Here is a 24,995-nt window from a genome sequence, read left to right on the forward strand (position 1 = left end):
AATTGCCTAGAGATGTGGTGATTTATTTTACAGATAAAGAAATAAGAAATAATATTGTGCAAAAATCTTTTAAGTCTACTTTGCAACTGTTTGGAAGAAAGATTTGGATATACAAAGAACTACCGCCTAAGATGTTATTGGAAAGAAAGAAATTTGGTTTTCTGGTGGCTGAGCTTAAAAAAAGAAATATCTTATTCAGATGGAATGCTCCAGTTGGTATAATATTGAGATATCAAGGAGAAAGATATCAATTAAATACTGTTGAAAAAGCGGAAGAATTTTATCAAAAATTTTTAAAAATGAACTTAACATCTTTATGCACAACACAATTCAAGCAGAAGGAGTTAGAAATAAAGGGAAAATATTGAGTTACAGAGACCTCTGTAGATGAATTGTCTTTGGATTCTCCAGACACCTCAGCTGGATTATTTATAAATAAGAGAGAAGTGGCATCGGATTCTAACGTGATGAGTCATCAAGTTACAGACAACCATGGAAATCAACTAGTTGATACACAACTTATAGAAAAGAAATATGAGTCACAAAAGCAAAACCAACAAGATCAAGTCATAAATCAGAATGAAAACCGATCAGTTGATATACAACTTGCAGAAAGGAAATTAGGATGGAGATCAAACCCACAAAAAGAAAGGAAAAAAAGAAACAGGTCTCACAAAAATAAAAATTTCTAAACTAAGCAACAGCGAAGCCAGTTATTTTTAAAAATACATGACTAAATATATGAAAAGATGGTTGAGGCGAAGTAGTGGTTAATATTATCCTGAGGAGAGTGACAGACCTCTGCAATATAAGGCAAGAGACCTATAAGGCAAGAGAGTTATGTTGGGGCATGCAGAAGATCTGGCTGTTACCCCATTATGACGATGGCAATTAATAATCCTGAAGAAAGCCACTATTACAGATATTATATGGAATACAATTATAAAGTCACTCGGGTGGTTGTTTTCTTTTTTTATATATATGAAGATATTCATTATTGATGGGGGCAGATGATAACTGAGGATTTTGAATATTCTGTTGCAACTGGGATGTTATGTTACCCTAATACGGATGATGGAGTCAGCAATCTAGTGGAAAGACATCAAAGAAGATATTATATGGATTATAAATTTAAAGTCATGGACTTTATCTATATAAGGGAATATTTTTTTTAGTAGGTGGGCAGAAGAACAAAGATATTAAGAATTGTTGTGTATGGTAATTTTGTAGGAAAGTGGGTGGAGACAGGCTAGTGTATTGATTGTATAGATTAAGAAAAGAGATGCTTAAGAGATATATTTATGGGAGTGGAGGAAATGGATAGAGCAGAACGAACAAATGTAAAATTAGAATTTATGGGGAAGGCTGCTTTGAAATGTTATATTAATATACACAAAAGATTAAATGTTAAAGTAGGATTTATTATATAGTTTTAAAGTGGAAGGCTGTTTTGAAATGTTATATTAATATACAGACATAAGTATGGGGGAGGAGAAAAAAGGGCAGATTATTGCTAAATTGGGAGTCATAATAATATTACTGTGTTAAATCAGAAGTTATTATACAGTGTTATAGTAGAATGTTATTTTGAAGTGCATGGTAAGAGGGGGAAGTAATAATATTAATAATATCATTAGAAGTAAGGGTCAGTATTTGGAGGAGGGAGTAAGGGGATGGTAAAATATTATATAATCTGTTATGTATTAGGTTTTTATTTTGAAGAAGTCACAGGGGGGATGGGGTGGTGAGGGGGGGTTAGGGAGGAGGGGGGGGGAAAGGGGGGGGAATTTGTAATTGAAAACTTTTTCAATAAAAAAAAAGAATTCAGAAGAGATATTGGTCTGTAGTTTTTTATATCTGTCGAGGCGGGGTCTTCTTTTGCAATTAAACTAATATTGGCCTCCCTCCATGAATGGGGAATTTCTGCTTTCCCCAAAACTTCATTAAATAGATCTTTCATGTGTTCTCCCATTACCTCAAACATTGTCTTATATAGCTCCACCGGGAGCCCATCTGTGCCAGGTGTTTTCAGATTCCCTTGTTTCTTCACTGCTCTTTCAATTTCCATTAAGGTAATTTCCTCTTCTAATATTTCTTTCGTTAAATTAGATATTTTAGGTAAATCCGAATTCTCTATATAATTTTTTATCGCACCTGCTAAGGTCTCTTCTTCTTTGTATAATTCTTTATAAAAGTCCACTGCAATTTTTTCCTTTCCTCCTTTATCTTTTATTAAATTTCCTTCCTTATCTTCTAACTGATCAATTCGTCTATTTTGTTTTTCTTTTTTGAGTCTATAGGTGAGCCATCTTCCTAATTTATTAGCTGATTCAAAGTGTTTTTGCTTTGTTATTTTTATCTTATCTTTCAATTTGTCCAGCTCTAAAAGATTAAGACAATGTTTTAGTAATATTATCTGTTCTTAAGCTTCCATGGATAGTGGATTATCTTGTAGCTGTTCCTCAGCTTTTATTATTTTATTTAATATTTCACCCCTTTCTTGCTCTTCTTTTTTATGTTTGATGGCCATATGTTTTATAATGAGACCTCTTATGAAAGCCTTAGCAGTATCCCAAATTATTTGTAGTGGCATTCCTGGAGTCTTATTTTCTTGAAAGAAACAGGTTATTTCTATCTTCAGTTTTTGTGTAAATTCACTTTCGTTTAGGATCTCTGTTCTCATCATCCATCTCCTTCTATTTTTCCCCTCTTCCTTTAACACTGCCAAAACCGGATTATGATCCGCCCAATCATTAGGTAAAATTCTAATTTCTGCTATTTGGGAGTTGAGTTCCTGTGACATCCAAATCATGTCCAATCTGGACCACGATTTATGACTAGAAGAGTAATAAGTAAATTGCTCCACAGTCCGATTGTAATCCCACCAGGTGTCTTTCAGTCCTAATTCCTCTCTCATTTCCTTGCAAATGGCTAGTAAAATCCTCTTATCTTGTCCTTTATTTCCTTTTTTAGTATTTTCCCCTGTTTTATAATCTTGTGTCCTGTTAATAATTGCATTAAGTCACCCATAAGGCATACCTGCTCGTATTCCATTTCTCGAATTTCTTTTCGTATTCTTCGGAAGAATGAAGTTTGTTTGGTGTTAGGGGCGTAAATTCCAATCAATAGTACCTTTTTTGTAGTAGTTCCACCTCTAATATTAGTATTCTTCCCTCTTCGTCCGTAAACAATTGTTTCGGCAAGAGATGTTCTTTTACAAATATAGCTACTCCTCTTTTCCTCTCCTCTGAAGCCGCTACAAATAGTTTCCCTGCCTTGGGACATTTCAGCAATTTTGTTTGTGACAATTTAATGTGAATCTCTTGTAAACATGTTATATCCGTTTGGGCTTTGGCTATTTTGGATAGAATACATCTTCTTTTTGTCGAGGCATTGAGACCATTAACATTTACCATCAGTAACCTCACTCCTTGATTCATTTCTATCTATTAGCCCCTTTAGTCTTAGCTGCTAGACGAGTCTCTACCCCATATTCTTCTACTCCTCCTTCTTCCCCCCTCCTCCCATTTCTTTTCCCCTTTCCATAATCTACTTGCGCTCCTCTCTTCTCCATTCCTCTTTCTGATCTCTCTGGCTCTCTTTGACTACCTCTTTGTCTCTTTCACTTTCGCCATGTCCAAAGTAATTCTCACAAAAGTCTTGTGCGTCATATATGCTCTCAAGTTTAATTTTCCGCTCTTGCCGTGTCACTAAGAGTCCTTCAGGTAGTAACCATCGATACGGCGCATTGTGTTTTCTCAATTGTGAGGTTATGAATTGATAGTTATGTCTCTGCTCTCACACTCTTCTACGGATCTGTTTTAGTATTGTAATCTGCCGTCCTTTATATGTAACGCTCTGATCTCTGGCTTTGTGGAGAGTTTCGTCTCTTAACGCCTTTTTGGTTACCCTCATGTGTATTTCTCTAGGCAGATTGTGACGTCTCGCATAATTAGTGTATACACGATATGCTTCATCAATCTCGCCACATATTTTCTCTTTTTTCCTCCCCACTACTTCTGCAATTATTTCTCCTACTATTTCATCCAGCTGTTCTTCTTTGTCCTCAACCACATTTTGGAGACGAAGGAAAAAGGCGGATTTTTCCATCTCTAAGAAAACTATTTCATCCTCAAGCTTCCCCACCGCTTGCACACATTTCTTTTCACATTTATCAATCTGAACTTCAACTCTTTCAGAAGTTTTTTCCACCTCTATCAATCGCTCTTCGTGGTCCAGGATGGTTGTTTTCATTTCTCCCAGAGTCTCTTTTATTTGTATAATTTCACCTCTTAACCCACTCATCTCAGTTTTCAGATCATCAAAACTTTTGGCAATTGATTCTTGGTTTTTTTCCATAATTTCTTGAATATTTTGGAACATCACCTGCATACCTTGCATCGTAATTGGCTTTTCTGTTGTTGGTAAGTTTTCAGATGATTTTCTTAACTCTGGAGGAGTAGTTATTGGGGAGGATGCCACTGTAGAAGCTATATGTTTCTTTGTTACTTTTGTAGACGTGACTGTAGTGGACATATTGGCTAAGCAAAAGAGATTTTCCCAACTTATCATACACAAATATTATTTCATCTATTTAACTTAATACCCCCCTTTGATTAAGCTCTTACTATTATTCAATCTCAATCCTATATAATTATCAATCAAATTATCAATCAAATCTAGTTTATCTTATCTATACAAAAATACAATCTAAGCGTAAATATATATATATATTAATATGCTAAATTATGCTAAGTAGTAATTTAAAAAAAGAAAAGGGAAGAGTAAGTAATTATGTAGTCACTCAATTAATCCACAATCATTATAAACAGTTAATAAATATTAGAGATATTAAACAAGCATATATAAATTGTCAATTGATCCTTCAGGAGAGTATTAATCGCCAGTATCAAATTAATTAATACAGTTCATCAGGATAATTAAATTAAACAGGAAAGGGCTCACTGTTAAAGCTTCTGGGAGGAGGGGGGATCGGGAGGAACCTTACCCCCTAATCATCCCCCACTTCTTATAGTTAGTAGATCCAAGCTTATTGTTCCTTTGCCCTCTGTATTTCAGTAATCCAATTAGTCTTACTTCCATTTCTTTCTGGTTCCACAGCAGCAAGATGATCACAAAGTTAGTAAATGGATGCTTCTTTCACTTGTAGTTTGGGCTGCCGCTATTTTCTCCAGTCGCTACACAGTCCCTTTGCTCTTCAAATCCCTCTCCTTCTTCTCCTTTCTCTGTTCTGTTCCGTCTTGTCTTGTCTCCCCGAGCCGGTCAAAACCGCAGCGTCATTGGCTTCGGGGCCGCTATTTCGCGGCCTTCTTCCTGTCCTCCGGATCCTCGGAGCTCACGCTTCATTGCAGCGAGGTGGGGGTCGCACTCCCCCTCCTCGCCTCCGAAGAAAGCCCCTCTGCTCTCCCAACCTCTCCGGGGCTGAGAACGGCAAAAAAAATGCCACAGAGGTCTGGAAAATCGCTTGGTCCTGCGGAGCTAACGCAGCGCCGATCCTTTCGCCCTGACTGCTGTACCGGAAGTTCTGGACAGCCATTTTCAGGTCCCTCCAGAGATATTCAATAGAGTTCAAGTCAGGGCTCTGGCTGGGCCACTCTAGCACATTCACAAAGTTGTCCCTAAGCCATTCCGGCGTTGTCTTGGCTGTGTGTTTAGGATTGTTGTCATGTTGGAAAGTGAACCTTTGGCCAGTCTGAGGTCCTGAGCACTGTGGAACAAGTTTTCATTGAGGATATCCCTGTACTTTGTTCCATTCAGCTTTCCCTCAATTCTGACCAGACTCCCAGTCCTTGCTGCTGAAAAACACTCCCATAGCATGAGGTTACCACCACCATGCTTCACTCTTGGGATGGTATTGGGCAGGCGATGAGCGGTGTCTGGTTTCCTCCAGACATATCATTTAGAATTGAGGCCAAACAGTTCAATCTTAGTTTCATCAGACCAGAAAAACTTGTTCCTCATAGTCTGAGAGTCCTTCAGGTGCTTTTTTACAAACTCCAAGTGAGCTTTCATGTGTTTTGCACTGAGGAGAGGCTTCCATCTAGCCACTCTGTCATAAAACCCAGATTGGTGGAGGGTTGCAGTATAGAATATATAGAATAACAGAGTTGGAAGAGACCTTGGAGGTCTTCTAGTCCAACCCCCTGCCCAGGCAGGAAACCCTACACCACTTCAGACAAATGGTTATCCAACATTTTCTTAAAAATGTCCAGTGTTGGAGCATTCACAACTTCTGCAGGCAAGTTCTTATTAATTGTTCTAACTGTCAGGAAATTTCTCCTTAGTTCTAAGTTGCTTCTCTCCTTGATTAGTTTCCACCCATTGCTTCTTGTTCTACCCTCAAGTGCTTTGGAGTATAGTTTGACTCCCTCTTCTTTGTGGCAACCCCTGAGATATTGGAACACTGCTATCATGTCTCCCCTAGTCCTTCTTTTCATTAAACTAGACATGCCCAGTTCCTGCAACCGTTCTTATGTTTTAGCCTCCAGTCCCCTAATCATTTTTGTTGCTCTTCTCTGCAGTCTTTCTAGAATCTCAACATCTTTTTTACATCATGGCGACCAAAACTGAATGCAATATTCCAAGTGTGGCCTTACCAAGGCATTATAAAGTGGTATTAACACTTCACGTGATCTTGATTCTATCCCTCTGTTTATGTAGCCTAGAACTGTGTTGGCTTTTTTGGCTGCTGCTGCACACTGCTGGCTCATATTTAAATGGTTGTCCACTAGGACTCCAAGATCCCTCTCACAGTTACTATTGAGCAAGGTACCATATATACGGTACCTGTGCATTTTGTTTTTCTTGCCTAAATGTAGAACCTTACTTTTTTCACCATTGAATTTCATTTTGTTAGATAGCACCTAATGTTCAAGTCTGTCATGATCCTTCTGTATCTTAAGTCTACCTTCTGGAGTGTTGGCTATTCCTGCCAGCTTGGTGTCATCTGCAAAGATGAGTTCCCAGTGATGGTTGTCTTTCTGGAACTCTGTCCCATCTCCACACAGGATCGCTGGAGCTCAGTCAGAGTGTTAGCTAGCCTGCTGCTTGCTGCCATGGAAAAGTGGGGAGGGGTCAGTGGAGAATTGTTCATTGTGACATTGCAACTACGGTCTGGGCTTTGCTTATCTCTACTAAGTGTAGATTAATGAGAAATAAAGTGAATTTCAATAACTGTAGAATCAGGCTGCACCATAACTAAATTGACAAAAGTGAAGTGGGTCTGAATACTCTCTGAATGCATATATTAATTAGGGTCCATTTTGAATATATATCAGAAAAAGAACACCTGAGAGGTAAGAAGATTGATATATAACATAAAGCTATTATAGAATCTAGATGTTCTGCTTCGAATACTACAAAGCCTCCTCCCAGAAAGTAACACAGTCATGGAGAAATTGTGTAGTTTCCCTTAAAGAAGAATAAAGGAGAATATTTGTACTCAGGGTTAGTATGCAGGGTCCTTGGTGCTCTCTGAGTTTGGATGTTTTCTTGTAGACGTTTCATTACCCAAACTAGGAAATATCATCAGTACCAAGTTCATGAATGTCAGCCAAGCTCAGAGAGCACTAAGGACCCCTCATGCTGTCTGTTTTTATTCCTGAATCCCAGTGAGATGGGTGTTGGGGGCACTGGAACGCTGACAATGAGTGTTACTCACATGGAGACATTTCCTGGAAGGCAGTAAATGGCCTTTTGAGGTATGCACTGATCATAAGAACCTTGATGCGCTAAAAACTCCCCAGAAACTTTCACCCAACAGGTGAGATGGACGCAGTACAGCCATAGGATTCAAATAATTTAACAACCAGTTCTCTGCCCTAATGACTGGCTGGATAGGTGTGGCCGGGTGGTCATGTGACTGGGTGGGCATGACCAACTCAATGTCACTCATCACATCCAGCCCTGCCTCCCAGCCACTCACCTCAAAGACAGAGGTTGGATTCAGCTGGTTCAGACCAGTTCAGGCAAATCCCACCACTGGGAACTGTTTGGTGACTGAGAGCCATTGAGACCTAACTGTTGGAACAGTTAGGAATAAAACACAGACGCACAAATCCGTACACAGCAGCTGAGAATGGTATAATTGAGAGGCGGAATGATATCTTACAAACAATGAAGGACTCACTGCTGGAGGAATCTGGTCTGAGCAGGTGGGGGTGAAGCCATGTTGAATGCTAATTAATTAATCAATAGGCTGTGGAGTTCCTCTATTAATAATACTCAGTATGCAGTGCTATATGGGAGAAAACCACTTCTGGCACATTTAAGGGTTTTTAGAAGCAATGCATGGGTGATATTCCAAAAACAATTAGGAGAAAAGGTCAACCAAAGGCTACAAGTTTACAGACTGTGAGCCTGGCTCAAAGAGCTATCACTTTAGCGATGGGAGCAAAGAGTAATCATTTCCATAATCAGCCATTCTCAAGACTTGCTCCAGCCAGCATAGACGTCGCTGTTTCAATAGTGTATATATGCTAGAAATTCCAGCACGTTCCAAGACTGCGCTATTTGGAACTTGGTCCTGCCAGGTGATGCCAAGGATTCGTTGGAGACAACACATATGAAAGGTGTTCAACTTTCTCTCTTGCCGTGCGTAAAGGGTCCAAGACTCACTATAGTACAAGAGTGTGCTTAGGCAGTTGTATTAACCTCTGAGCCACAAGTTCTCCCTTTATCAGCTTGAGCCAGGGGAGAGATTAAGTATTTCTTTATCAGCAAATGGAGCTGAAAGGCAAAAGGGAAACAATATGCTCCCTCGCATATTGGAGTAGACCAGATGCTTTGATAGAAAAACACAATCTCTCCCCTGGCTCAAGCTGATAAAGGGAGGAGGTTAATACAACTGCCTAATATGCAGGCAGCCCAAGTTCAAATCCAAGTAAGGGTATGGCTACCTGATGAGAGCTAAATAGCTTGAAATAGATCTATACTAGTCTCCCTTTATTTCTTTATCAGCAAATATAAATTTTGTGTGTGTGTGTGTGTGTGTGTGTATGGTGTGTATCTCTATCTATCTATCTGTCTGTCTGTCTGTCTATCTATCATTTTTTCCCTTCACATTCAGAACTACTGTTACTCTCAATTCAATTCCAACAGAAGCTTCTTTCTTATTTTGAGGAATTTTTACAATAAACAAATGGCACATTCATTGACCTTACATTTTGGCATGAGCTAATAAAAAGCCTTGTTATCACTAACAAGACAAACCTCTTTCTTGTATCTTCTTGGGATGCGCAGTACGTGCCAAAAGGAGGCTTGGGAAGGGAAGTAGAACAGCGAGGGGGGGATCAGCTTGGTGTGCAGCTTAGCTTTGCTAGAAAGCAGGAAATCCTGCTTTCTAGCAAAGCTAAACTGCGCGGCACAGGTGATCATCGGATTGTAGCTTTTTTTAACTACTGGTTAAAGTAGCTAACTAGCTTTTTAAACATGCAGTGCGTGTTTGGTGTGCACTGCGCATGCGCACACAGCATGCATTTGGTATGCATTGCGCATGCGCACACAGCGTGAGTTTGGTGCGCATGCACGGCTGGTGAACTGGTAGCAAACAGGTTCAGATTTCACCCCTGCCTAGTTCCTATAGCTATTTCTACTGAAGGTGTGTCCCTTCTCAGTCTGGTCACTGGATTTTATTGGCATTGCCTTCTATGCACTGCAAGAGAGACTGGGCATCTGGTTTGTACAGCCTTGTTATTGTTTTTGACATGGAAATACCTCCCTCCTGGCGCTTTGCAAATGAATATCAGTCTTTCATTAGATCCAATGATTGGATCATTAGATCCAATGAAAAGCCTGGTGGCTCAGCAGACTAAAAATATTGTGATTAACACCAGCTGTCTGCAATTACTGTAAATTCGAATCTCACCAGGCTCAAGGTTGACTCAGCCTTCCATCCTTTCTAAGGTAGGTAAAATGAGGACCCAGTTTGTGGGGGCAATAAGCTGACTTTGTATAAATATACAAAAGTATGAAGGCTATTGCTTAACGCATTGTAAGCTGCCCTGAGTCTCTGGAGAAGGGCGGCATATAATCAATTTTTTTTAAAAAAATGATTGACAAGTAAAGATTTAAAAACAACAAGAAAACATTTTCTGTTGATTTCATGGCAAACTGGCATTTTAATTTTTTTTTTTAGCATTAACATTGAGCACCTGGCATTGTCCTCAAAGTTATTTTGACTTGGGCTGAAAGAGAAACTGGACAGCTGGCTTGTACAGAATAGATTTGTCAGTCAGTATGATGATAATTTGTATTGCTATACCTCAGATTAATATAATGGAAAAAAAAATTATTGACTAATTGGTGGGGCATATGCCGAGGACCAGAATAAAGCAGGAAGGAACTGTTGATCTGCATGTCAACTCCATTCCAATTGATAGATCAGATTTTTAAAAATCTTTTGCTATTGACACAGGTCTATTGATTTCCAGGAAGGAGTGCCTAGAGCAGTGATGGCTAGCCTATTCGGCACCTAATGCCGAAACTGGAGCGCGGCCAAAGCCGTGAGGGCACACGTGCCGTTGCTCTTCTGGGTTCCGGTGCACACATGCACGGCAGCCAGCTGCTCTTCTGGGTTCCAGCACGCATGCCCACTGGCCTGCTGCTCTCTTCCGGGTTCCGGTGTGTGCATGTGCGCCGACCAGCTAGTCTTCATGCAAAGAGCAGCTGGCCGCTGCACATGCGCACACAGGAATCCAGAAGAGCAACTAGTGACAGGGCTCTGCATTCCAAGAGGTTGGCGTCCCAGAGGGTCACCATCACAGGCCTAGAGCTTCTTAATTCTGCCCCATTATAAATTATTGAGAACTATTGGTTGTTGTTTTCCTTTCCCTCTGAGTGGGTGGGAGAGAAAGGAATACACATTAAAGCAGCCATGAGGAATTGCTCTCCAAGTTTGAGTTTATTCTTTTCCATAAGTTCTTAAGCAAAATTTAGATTGTATGAATAATTAGTGCAATGATTCAATAACTTGTATATTCTTTTATATCTCCCTTCAAACTTTTTTAGCACAGTGTCTCTTTACATAACTGTTCACATAGAGCTCTTAGAACCTGAACTGCCTCATCTGCAGCTTTAAATAATTCTGTGGTCTTTTCATCTCTGTGTGTTTTCCTATTTGATCGTCTGTTGCCTGACGTATCTTACTTTTCTAATCGCATTAGTTCCTGAATATATTAATTCTCAACAAATGCTTCTTTTATTCTATAAGGCCATTTTAAAGGTTTTTGGCATAGCCTTTCCATCTTTAATTTCATGTGTCTCTATCAGATCTCTTCTGTAATAATTGTTGAGTCATTCTGCCCTAGCTAGAAATTCTCCCATGATCTATTTGATCTTAAAATATTTCTCATTTTTCTTTCCTTTGTTTTTGTTGATATGCTTGGTCCAGCTATCTTTTCTTCCTTGGAAGTCTGTTCAGTCATTGTAGATCTGTGTAGTAGCCCACCATTTTCTCTTTGCTTTTCATGATTTTGGATCAGTGGTGAAATGTAAAATTTGTTACTACCGGTTCTGTGGGCATAGCTTTGTTGGGGGGGATGGGGGTGGCCATTTTTTTTTTTTTTACTTTTAAAACCATTTTTTCTACAACCTCTTCGGCTGAAGAGGTTGTTTAAAAAATGCTTTTAAAGCCTCTGACGATCCCAGCTGACTTGCCTGATCGGCAGAGGCTTTTTTTCCTTTTAAAAACATTTTTTCTATAACCTCTTAGGCCGAAGAGGTTGTAGAAAAAATGCTTTTAAAAGCCTCTGATGATCCCAGCTGAGCCGCGCGATCATCAGAGGCTTTTTAAAAGCATTTTTTCAGCCAAAGAGGTTGTAGAAAAAATGCTTTTAAAAATTAAAGCCTCTGATGATTGTGCAGCTCAGCTGGGCAATCGGGGGGGGGGGAGGATTTTTGCTACCGGATCAGGCGATCCGGTCCGAACCGGGAGCATTTCACCCCTGTTTTGGATCTTTATGAACCCAATCCTATTTGGACCTTCTGTGTTTTGAAATTTGAGGGTTTTTTTAACTTTAGTTTTCACAGTGTCTCTTCCTGAGTCTCTTCAAGTTCGCTTTTATAAAAGTTAATATATACTGAATATGTTGTTATGTTGTCATATTTTACAATTCTATATTCTCTAAGTCAAATTTATTTTAATAATTCAGGATTTTTTCATAGTCTGCATTCTAGTTGATTTGATTACACATCTTCACTTTATTATATATTTAATTTAGATAAACAATTGGTAACATCCTTGTAGAAAAATTGTGCTTATGTTTCTTAAACCAATTGTTGGCTTTGGACAAAGAATTCTATTCACAAGTTGTATTAACTTATATACTGCAACCTTGAACCTAGTAAATCTAGATCTTTCTGTAATTCTAGGCCAGGGCTGTCAAACTCCCTGTCAACCCTGAAGCTGACCTGGCCAAAGCCATCTTGGAGCTTCAGTGTTGCCACACTGGAGCGAGGGATAGGGAGGGGAGATTAGAGATACATGGGACTGTGTAGTCAAAATAAAATACTTTCCCCTGGGAACCAAGGACGTTCTCACACTTGGCCAGAGGAAGGAGGAGTGATGTCACCAGATGTACGGACGCTGCCATGATTGTGCCATGTGACTGATTGTTTGGCTTTGAGGGGAAAACATTTACTTTTAATTAGGTGAAAACCAAGGGGCCTTTCAGAGTTGGTTTTCACCAGATATGTGCTAATTTGATATTTCCAATAAAGCTATTTTTTGAGGAACCTACCTGCCTCAGAGTTCTTGCTTGCAATGGATCTATTACTTGGAATCCTGACACTCCTGACATATGGGTACACTCCCGGCCCAGATGCAGGGGTGAAATGCTACCGGTTTGCTCTGGTTTGGGCGAACCGATAGTGATAAAAACTACCGGTTCGGACGAACCACTAGTAATACTTTTAAAAAAAGGTTCCGACGATCACAGCTGTGCCATGCGATCGTCAGAACCTTTTTTTTTACTTTTTTAAAGTATTTGTTTTTACTACCTATTTGCCCGAACCAGTAGTCAAAAAAATGCTTTAAAAAAGTAAAAAAAAAAAAAAAGATTCTGATGATCGCGCGGCATAGCTGATTGTCAATAGTAAAAAATGCTTTAAAAAGTAAAAAAAAAGTTGGCCATGCCCACCCAGTCACATGACCCCCCACCACCACCAAGCCACACTCACCAAGCCACACCCACAGAACTGGTAGCAAAAAATTTTGCATTTCACCCCTGGCCAGATGCGTCATGCACTACCCATGCCCGGTTTAGCAAAGGGGGAAAAAGTCCTGATACATCACGTGATGCTGCCATGATGACATGAGTTTGACACCCCTGTTGTAGTCGCTTAAATTTCTCTTAATGATTTGCACTCCAGTCACCAATGAATACTATTATGTCCATGATGCAGCTAACACAATTTGCAAATTGTCATAAAAATTGTTAGCATCTTCCTCCATGGTTTCTTGCAATAGTGTGTATCTGTATATGCTTACATAATACAGATGTTTACTAGATATCCATTAATTCTAATAGGTATAATTTCTGCTTATTGGATTATAGCTGAACACATATATAAGGGAGTCCTAGTGTACCTGGATGACATTCTCACTTTTACTGGAACAACAAGAGCACATGAAACTGGTGCAACAGGTGCTCAAAAAACTTTTGGTGGCCAATCTGTATGCCTAACTATTCAAGTGTGAATTCCACAAGTCTCGCTTGGACTACCTGGGCTACCGAGCATCAAGCGACCGGGTAGAAATGGACCCAGAGAAGATGACCATACGAGCTACCCAGACCCGAAAGCATCTGCAGAGCTATCTAGAGTTTGCTAACTTGTATTGGCAGTTCATCAACCCTCTTTTGCCAAGATTGTCCTGCCAATCACCAGACGGCAAAAAACAGGGAAAAGGGAAACCTCGGCCAAGCCAACCCTTGAATTGGACGATGGAGTACCAGAAAGCTTTTGAGGAGCTGAAGCGGTTGTTTGCCAAGGAGCCGGTTCTGAAACACCCCAACCCCAAGAACACCTTTGTCATCCAGGCAGGCGCCAGAGATATAGCAGTGGGGGCTACTCCAGGAAATAGGGATGGGAAGCTGCAGCCATGTGCTTACACCTTCTAAAAGCTGACTGAGATGGAAAGACGGGCAGTGTGGGAGAAGGAAGCATGTGCTCCAAGATGGCCCCTACTGACATGGTGTCAGTTCCTTGAGGGGAGTAAAATGCCTTTTGAAATACGAACTGACTATAAGAATCAGGAGGCACTTAGGCCCCCTCAGAAGCTCTAACCGAAGCAGGTTCGGTGGGTGCAGTACTTTGAACAATTTAACTTTGAGTTAAAGTACATCCTGGGCAGAAGAATTTCTTAGCTGATGCCCTGTCCCCCATGCTGCAGTACAATAGCAGTCGGGAGGAGGTACTAAATGCCATTATTCCCCTGACAAAGAAGGCGGCACAAGTGACTACGAGGCAACAGGCCAGGAGGAAGTCATCGGATCTGGGGCCCGAGCTAACCCAGCAGCTAGAGGGACATGCAATTAGATCTGTGGTTCAAAGACCATGGGGGTGGGAGCTGATGTCGAGAGAGGGACTAGTCTGGAAAGAGGACAAATTGTACGTCCTTAAAACCCTGTGGGTCCAAGTCCTACAGCAGAGCCACGATGCCAAGCAAGCCGGCCACTTTGGGCTTTAAAGACCCTGCACTTAGTGAAGCACCAATTCTGGTGACCAGGGATGAAAAAGGACATAGATAACTATGTAAAAAGCTGCACCGTGTGTGCAGCCATGAAGGAAAGGCCAGGGAAGAGCCCAGGGTTGTTGCAGCAAGTGACAGATCCAACCCGACCCTGGGAGGAAATAGCAATGGAGTTTATAACTGATCTCTCTGAAAGCAGGAAGAACATGGTCATCTGGATAGTGATAGACCTGTTTTCCAAGCAGGCTCACTTCGTAGCCTGCTTGAGCTTCCTGTCTGCCCAGAAACTGGCCAAATTGTTTTGCAGCACATTTATAGGCTGCATGGAGTTCCAAAAAGGACTATCTCAGATCGGGGGGTCCAGTTCATGGCAAAATTTTGGGAGAGTTGTGAAAATGATAGGGTCCTCCCAGGGGCTTAGTTCTGCGTTTCATCTGACCACAAACGGGGCCATGGAATGAGCTAATGCAATGATAGAGCAATATTTGAGGTGGTACATCAACTATCAACAATCTAGTGGGGCAGACCTTCTGCTTTTCGCTGAAGTTGCCTATAATAACTTGGTCCATAGTAGCATAGTAGCCCTGTTCAAGATAGCCACAGGTGTAGAATTTGTCCCCGTGCCTGAGTACCCTCGGGAACCCCACTCCTCAGTGAGTTTGACAGAGTAGGTGGACTCCTTGCAGAACGCATGGGGAAGTGTAAAGCGAGCATTAGCTAAGGCTGCTGAAACACAGAAAGTGCAAGCAGACAAAAGGCAATCACCCCAGTAGTACCAGACAGCAACTTTGTCCTGGATGAAAGAGTGGATTGTATTGCAGAATATAAGACTATTGATCTTGGAAGGACATGATTTACAACTGGGGTGGCATGCATTTTTATGGTATGGGGAAAATAAGATACATGGATATTTTCAAAGACACTATATAAGGAATGCATTACGATTAGTGTGGGAGAAAATTAAAGAACAACATTATTTGAGGATACCAGTTTCAACAATGGAAGCATTGATTCACCCAAATATTATTAATATGGGAAATATTGTAAGATATAAAGATATCTTAAATGAAGATGGTGGACTTAAAACAAAAGACGATATGAGCGAACAAGGGATCAATATAACATGGTATTTATATGTGCAGATACAGTCTAGATATGAGAAAGTTGTTAAATTACATGGCTTTTATAAAGAATTAACAGAGTTAGATAAAATCCTAACAGGAACAGAAGAGAGGGCAATAAAGAAATTGTATAATTATCAATTGGGTATGAAATTGGAGGAGGAACAAGTAAAAAAGACAATGATAGCATGGGCGAAAAACTTTGGTTATAGAATTGGTATATAAAATTTGGCAATAGAATTGGATAAATGGCAGAAATTGTGGGATAGGAATTATAAATTAACGATGTCAACCGCATATAAAGAGAATTTGTATAAGATGTTTTACAGATGACATTTACCACTGGCAAGATTGGCAAAGATGTTTAAAGATAAATCAGCTAAATGTTGGAAGTGTCACCAACTACCTGGATCTTACTATCATATGTGGTGGATTTGAAGAAGCAAAGAAGTACTGGGGAAAAGACATGGTTGCAAGAGATGATACAACAATATATTGAGTTGAAACCAGAAATATTTCTATTAGGACTTTTACCGGAAACCTATAATAAAGAGAATGTTTACTTAATTATTCATGTATTAACTGCAGCTAGAATTGTATTTGCACAACATTGGTGTCAGGTGTGCTTCCTTCAAAGTCCAGGAAAGAATGACCCAAACTCCATTGTTTATAGAGAAAGGTACTTTTACTAGAAAATGAAGTGAACACAACCAAAGGAAAGCAGAATCTAAGGCAATAAGCACGAAAATTGCATATAGAAAGCATCCCCTCCCACTGTCCACCGTAAATCATCCAATCCAAAGGTCTCCAAACCCATTGAAATGCAATTGGGGGATCACGTAGAGACCCTCAGGTTTATTGTGGCCCCTGGCATGGAACGACCCCTCATACTTGGACTGCCCTGGCTCCGTAGATGGAACCCACAGGTTAACTGGAAAACGGGGGTTTTGCGCATTCGCACCGGAAAACCAAGACTAGAGAGGGAAGAAAACCCCCTGGAGGACAGAGTAGAACACAAAAGGGCGGAAGTGGCAATAGGCCACATCGGAGGGGAGGAAAAGATTCCAAAGGAGTATTGGGATCTCCGAGAAGTTTTTAGTGAAAAGGCCTCGGATGTGCTACCCCCCCACAGAGCTACGGACTGTACCATTGAAATACTCCCCGGGGTGAAGCTCCCTAAGCCAAAGATCTACCCCATGACCCCTCGAGAACTAGGGAAATTGCGAAACTTCATTGATAAAAACCTAGAATGGGGTTTTATCCAACCAGCCAGACCAAGGGTGGCGGCGCCTGTAATGTTCCGAGAAAAGAAAGATGGCTCCTTTCGTTTGGTAGTTGATTATAGGAATATCAATGCTATTTGCGTGGAAAACGTTTACCCCCTGCTGCTCATGAAGGACACGCTAGTACATTTAGGAAAGGGGAAAATTTTCACCAAACTGGATTTACGAGAGGAATACTACAGAGTGAGAATTAAGGAGGGGGATGAATGGAAAACGCGTTTAACTGCCCACTGGGATGTTTCCAGTTTCAAGTGCTCCCTTTTGGACTACAAGGAGCCCCTGCTGTGTTCATGCAATTGATTAACGAAGTACTGCATGAGCACCTGTATAAGGGGGTGCTGGTTTACTTGGATGGCATTCTTATCTACTCTGAGAGCATGGATGACCATGTGAAATTGGTGCGAACTGTCCTGAAAAAACTCAGGGCTGCTGTACTATATGCCAAACTCTCTAAATGCGAGTTCCACCAAAGCAAAATTGACTATCTTGGATATCGCATGAGGGAATAGAGATGGACCCTGGAAAAGTTCGGGCAGTATTGGAATGGGCTGCGCCACGCACCCGCAAACAACTACAAAGTTTCCTCGGATTTGCTAACTTCTATAGACAATTTATCCCCTCGTTTGCCAAAATCGCGCTGCCAATAACAAATCTTCTGAAAACAAAAGGTGAAGTAAGACCAAAACCCTCACGAGCCCTTGAATGGACTATGGACTGTCAGGCGGCATTCGAAAAGTTGAAACGGTTGTTTGCTGCTGAACCAGTCCTCAAACATCCGGACATGGAAGAGCCTTTTGTAGTACAGGCTGACGCAAGCGACGTGGCAGTAGGAGCAGTACTTCTACAGAAGAACGCAGAAGGGAAATTACAACCCTGTGCCAATACGTCCCGCAAATTGTCAGAGATCGAAAGGAGATGGGTCATATGGGAGAAGGAAACTTTTGCAGCGCGATGGGCATTGTTAACGTGGAGACAAAGCTGTCACCAAAGCAAGCTCGCTGGGCTCAACACTTCAACCGGTTTAATTTCACTTTACGCTACCTTCCTGGTGGAAAGAACTTCATGGCGGATGCACTTTCCAGATTGCCTCAATACAACAGTACCAAGGAGGAAGTGGTTCGGCCTATCATACCTGTGACACAACTAGCAGCGCCAGTAACTACCAGACCACAGACGAGGACCGAGCCAGCCCTCTTGGGCGATTTGCTTCAGAAACTACAAGAAGCTTTAAAGACTGACGAGTGATTTCGAACCCACTCGAATGAATGTACACTCCGTGATGGACTAGCTTGGATTGGGGCCAAAGTGTATGTTTCAGCCAGTTTAAGAGTAGCGGTGTTGCAGCACGCTCATGACGCCAAGACAGCGGGGCACTTTGGATTTGTTAAAACTCTACATCTCGTTAAAAGAAAATTCTGGTGGCCTGCACTCAAAAAGGACATAGAGGCATATGTAGCTAGCTGTCCGGTGTGTGCCTCAGCCAAGAGACCTCTGGGGAAGCCACCTGGTTTACTTCAGAGTGTGGCAAGGCCAAATGCTCCTTGGAAAGAGATATCCATGGATTTTATTGTAGACCTGCCGGAGAATAGGGGATGCACAGTCATTTGGGCAGTAATGGATTTGTTTTCCAAACAAGTGCATTTCATCCCTTGTTCTAAAATCCCTTCACCTAAAACCCCTGCAAAATTGTTTATTCAACATGTTTATCGATTACATGGGGCTCCAAAACGTATAATCTCGGACAGGAGTGTGCAATTTACCTCCAACTTTTGGAAGGAGTTTTTAGGGTTAATAGGCTCCGCCCAGAGGTTAAGCTCCGCCCACCACCCCCAGACAAATGGGGCTTGTGAGAGAACCAATGCCGTGTTAGAACAGTACCTAAGATGTTACATAAATTACCAGCAAGATAACTGGGTGGACTTAGAGATTTCTGGCGGTGACGACATCGTGAGCAGGGTAAGGAATGGCAGCTGCCGTCTCTGGAACCCCAATATTCCTTGATAGAAGCCTTTTAAGGGCTTTTCCGATCCCGTAGAGATCGGAAAATAAGAGGGGAAGTTCTAAAGCCTCTAGACGCAGCGCTAGCGTCGAAGGGGAAACGGGACACTACTTGATGGAAAAATGGCAGAAATAATAGCAGAAATAACAGAAAAAGATAAACAGGATATACAGGAACAATTAGAGAAAATCTACCGCATTCAGACAAACTACATAAGAAGGCATCAGCTGGCAAGAGAAGTACACATGAAATTTTCTAAAAGATCAATTAGGGATGACGTCTACATGAAATCCAGAGGAGGGACATTGACATATAAAGGCAAGGAAATTATTATTTTAAAATAAATACCCCGAAGAATCAGGAGTCAGAGACAACAATACCAATTCCTAACAAACCAGTTGAATAGACACCAAATAGCCTTCAGATGGCTAATACCAGAAGGGATTCTGGTTACATGGGAAGAAAAAAAATACAAACTGGATACACTAGAAAAAGCAAGAGAGTTTCATGATGCACACTTTAATCAGGAAGACGACCAAGACAGTAAAAATGAGCTAGAAAGTAGAAGTCAAGAAGAAACTCTATCAGAGACATCTCAGGAGAAAGAAGTAAGAACAAGACAGGAGAAAGAAAGAGGGGAGAAAGAAGGTGCAAGGACGAAAAGACGGATGGAGACAAGGAATACAAAAAAACAGCTACACTAGACAATGGAAGAGGCCTTGAACCTTTTTCCGGTAAATATAAATGGCTTGAATGCGCCAAAAAAAAAAGATCTCAAACTTTCACTAAATTACGAAAAATAGGAGCGGACGTGACGTGTCTCCAGGAAGTACCAAAAGAAGACACCAAAAGATTTTAGAAAATTCCAAATTAGGGAAATTATACACATCGCTGACTTGAAAAAAGAATAGAGGAGTGGCGGTATAAGTTAAAGACTGGATCCTCTCGAAATTAAAATATGTAGATGAAAATGGTAGAACAGTCATGATTGAATTAGTATTGGAAAATAGGAAAATATTGCTAGTAGTAATATATGCTCCGAATCAAAATCAACAGGACTTTTTCAAGGGAATACACAATAAAATAGTTGAGCTGGAATACGAAGATATTTGTTTAATTGGCGATTATAACACGATAGTAGACGTGAAAAAAGATTACAAAATGGGGGAAAAGAACAAGAAAAAAAAAGAGACTCTTCCTAAAGAATTCTTTGATATGACTAAAGAACTAAACTTGAGGGATGTCTGGAGGGAAACCCATGAAGACCAGAACCAATTTACTTTTTATTCTCATCCCCACCAATCCTGGTCTAGGATTGACATGGCATGGATGACCTCAAACATCAGAAATGGGGTGGATAAAATAGATATAGAAGTGAATCATTGGGCAGATCATAACCCAATACTGGTAAATTGGAAAGGAGTGAAAAGGAACCAAGTGGCTCCTTGGTTCACCGAGGAGCTGAGGGAGATGAAGCGCCGGAAAAGATGCCTGGAGAGTGGTTGGAGGGCCAGCCATTCTGAATCTGACCAAACACTGGTAAGGTCTCATATTAGGACCTACCTGGTGGCGATAAAAGTGGCGAAGTATAACTATTTTGCCACTCTTATTGCGTCATCAGATAATTGCCCGGCTGCCCTGTTTAGGGTGACCCGCTCCCTGCTCCACCAGGAAGCGCGGGAGGACCCCTTGGAGGGTAGAGCCGAGGATTTTGTACAGTATCTGTATGACAAAATCGCTCAGATTTGGGAACATCTGGACTCTGACTGGGTAGATTCAGCGGGGAGGACAGAGGCAGGTCTTGTGAGTATTATCTGGGAAGAGTTTGATTCTGTGACGCCCGAAGACGTGGACAGGATACTGGGCAGACTGAGCGCAGCCACATGTTTACTGGATCCGTGTCCCTCCTGGTTGGTGCTGGCCTCTCGGGAGGTTACACGAGGCTGGCTCCAGGGGATTATAAATGCTTCCTTGAGTGAGGGTGTCTTCCCTGCCGCCTTGAAAGAGGCGGTGGTGAGGCCTCTCCTCAAGAAACCTTCCCTGGACCCGGCAGTGTTGGCTAATTATCGTCCAGTCTCCAACCTTCGCTTCATTGCGAAGGTTGTTGAGAGTGTGGTAGCGCGACAGCTCCCCCAGTACCTGGATGAATCGTCGTATCTGGATCCGTTCAAGTCGGGCTTCAGGCCTGGGTACAGCACGGAAACGGCATTGGTCGCGTTGGTTGATGATCTCTGGAGGGCTCGGGACAGGGATTGTTCCTCTGTCCTGGTCCTATTAGACCTCTCAGCGGCTTTTGATACCATCGACCATGGTATCATGCTGCACCGGCTAGAGGAGTTAGGGGTGGGGGGCACCGTCCTACGGTGGTTCTCCTCCTTTCTCTCTGACCGGTCGCAGTCTGTGTTGACAGGGGGGCAGAGGTCGACCCCGAGGCCCCTTGTATGTGGGGTGCCACAAGGGTCGGTCCTCTCGCCCCTCCTGTTCAACATTTATGTGAAGCCGCTGGGTGAGATCATCCGTGGTTTCGGGGTGAAGTACCACCAGTACGCTGACGATACTCAGCTGTACATCTCCACCCCGGACCACCCCAATGATGCCCTTGAAGTGATGTCCCGGTGCCTGGAGGCCGTGCGGATCTGGATGGGGAGAAACAGACTCAGGCTCAACCCATCCAAGACCGAGTGGCTGTGGTTTCCGACATCCCGATATAGTCAGTTGGCGCCATCACTGACTATTGGGGGCGAGTCATTGGCCCCCACGGAGAGGGTTCGCAACTTGGGTGTCCTCCTGGACTCACGGCTGTCTTTAGAAGAGCACATGACGGCCGTGGCCAGGGGGACTTTTTATCAGGTCCGCCTGATTCGCCAGATCCCTTTCTGGATCGGGACTCGTTAAATACGGTCACTCATGCTCTTGTTACTTCCCGCTTGGACTACTGCAATGCTCTCTACATGGGGCTCCCCTTGAGGAGCACCCGGAGGCTCCAGCTGGTCCAGAATGCAGCCGCGCGGGTGGTTATGGGAGCGACGTGGCGCTCCCATGTGACCCCCCTCCTGTGCGAGCTGCACTGGCTCCCGGTGGTCTTCCGGGTGCACTTCAAGGTTTTGGTTACCACCTTTAGAGCGCTCCATGGCATCGGACCGGGGTATCTACGAGAGCGCCTTCTGCTACCAATAGCCTCTCACCGACCAGTACGCTCCCATAGAGAGGGGCTCCTCAGGGTGCCGTCGGCCAAACAGTGTCGACTGGCGGCCCCCAGGGGGAGAGCCTTCTCTGTGGGGGCACCTACCATCTGGAACGAGCTCCCCCCAGAGATACGGAAGATCCCGGATCTGCGCACGTTTCGCCGTGCTCTCAAAACTTTTCTATTTCAGCAAGCTGGCCTGGCCTAACTCCCCTCTTTTAAATTCTTAAATTTTAAATTTTTTAATTCGTGATTTTATAAATTGGGTGTTTTAATCTGTGTTTCGGCCGAAATATTTAATAATTTTAAGGGATTTTTAATATTTGTATTGTCTGTATTTTATCTTGGCTGTTCACCGCCCTGAGTCCTTCGGGAGTAGGGCGGTATAGAAATTTGATTAATAAATAAATAAATAAATAAATAAATAAATTTAAATGATGGACAATGAATCAAAGAATTTGCAAACAACTAGAATTTAAAGAAATGCTAGAAAAAGAATTAGGTTGGTTCTTTAAAATAAATAAGAAAGAGGATACCTCCATTCAGAACACATGGGATACTGCAAAAGCGTTTATAAGAGGTCTGACTATAGCCTACACAGGGAGAAAGAATAAAGAAAGAAAACAACAACTAAATAAGCTCCAGGAAGACTTAAAAAATATAGAACTCGAACTCCAACAACATCCTCACAATAAAAAGATAAAAGAAAAATGGAAAGAAATAAAACATAATTTAAATTTGATGAATCAAAAAGAATTAGCACAGAAAATAAAAATGGCCAAGCAGAACTATTTTGAATTTGCGAACAAAACGGGAAGATGACTGGCCTATAAATTGAAAAAGAACAGAGATAAAAGAATGATATACCAACTCAGAGACTTAAAAGGGGAAATTCACTATAGTAGGAAAGAGAAGAAAGAAATTGTCGAGACATTTTATACTGAACTATATAAACAAGAAGAGGTAGATGCAGAAAAGATAAAACATTATATACAAGGATCGGATATGCCTTCAATCACAGATGAACAAAGAGAAGTATTAAATAAACCGATAACTATGTTGGAATTGGATACTGCACTGAAAAAACTTAAAAACAATAAAACCCCGGGACTGGATGGACTTCCGGGGGAATTATATAAGTCAATGCAGGGAATAATAGGAGAGAACATGTTGGAGGTATACAATGAGGCCTTAGAGAAGGCAAAAATTCCACAGACCTGGACAGAGGCAATAATCACCATCATTCATAAGGAAGACACTGACCCTCAATTAATTCAGAACTATAGACCGATATCTCTACTAAACACAGACTACAAAGTGTTCGCCATAATTATAGCAGAAAGACTTTAAAAAGTATTGAACAACTACATACATTCGGACCAGAATGGATTTCTACCGCGCTGCCAAATTAGAAATAATATGAGAGTGATACTAAATGCGCTTGAATACTATGAAGCCCACCCGGAGTAACAATCTGCGCTGATTTTTCTTGATGCCCAAAAAGCATTTGATAATTTAAATTGGACATTCTTAAAAGAACAGTTAAAAAATATGCAATTGGGACCAAATTTGGAAAATATTATAGGGAAACTATATACAAAACAAACAGCGAAGGTAATTGTGAATGATGACATGACTGACCAATTCAACATAACAAAAGGGGTCAGACAAGGTTGTCCACTTTCCCCTCTACTGTATATCTTATCTTTGGAGATTCTGTAAAAAAAAATTAGGGAGGACCAAGAGATTAAAGGACTAAAAGTGAGACAAGAAGAGTACAAGACCCAGGCTTTTGCCGATGATCTAGTACTTATAGCAGAACCCCTAGAAACAATACCAAAACTCCTTAAAAAAATATAAGACTACGGAGAGGTGGCTGGGTTAAAGATAAATAGAAATAAATCCAAATTACTAGTTAAAAATTTGACAAAAACTCAGGAGACAGAGCTGGAAAAAATGTACAAATTCAACTGACTAATAAAATTAAATATCTAGGTATATGGCTGTCACCAAGAACATCTTCCATAAAAGAAAATAATTACGATAAACTAATAACACAGTTAAAAAAAAGACTTGGATAATTGGAAGGGTTTGCAAATTTCATTTATGGGAAGAATCTCCACTATCAAAATGAATGTATTACCAAAATTGTTGTATTTATTTCAGGTGGCTCCAATTAATTTAGGGAAAAAAATTTTTATGGGCTTAAACAAGATTATTTCTAAATTCATTTGGCAGGGAAAACGACCACGAATAAAATTAAAACTACTCCAAGATTCCAAGGAAAGAGGAGGAACAGCACTCCCGGAATGGGAACTTTACCACCAAGCAGCAGGACTAGTATGGATTAAAGAATGGATGGAACTGAGTAATAACAGAATACTTTCCATTGAAGGTCATGAACTGCAAGCGGGCTGGCATTCCTTTTTATGGGATGAAAAATATAAATCCCACACCTATTTCAAAAGGCATACACTTAGACATGCATTATTATTATTTTGGTTAAAAACTAAAAAACAATACACAAAAATCCCGTTATGGTTCTCACCCTCAGAAGCCTTAAAACACCCAAATTTATCAGAATCCAAAAATATAATGAGATACAAAGATTTAATTGATCACCAAGGAAAGTTAAAACCCAAACAGCAACTGGAAGCAGAGTTAAATAAGGAAATTGATTGGTGGACCTTTTCACAGA

This window comes from Pituophis catenifer, unplaced genomic scaffold (assembly GCF_029215685.1).
Source record: "Pituophis catenifer annectens isolate HBS135680 unplaced genomic scaffold, rPitCat1.0.hap2 SCAF_1, whole genome shotgun sequence".
Lineage (NCBI taxonomy): Eukaryota > Metazoa > Chordata > Lepidosauria > Squamata > Colubridae > Pituophis > Pituophis catenifer.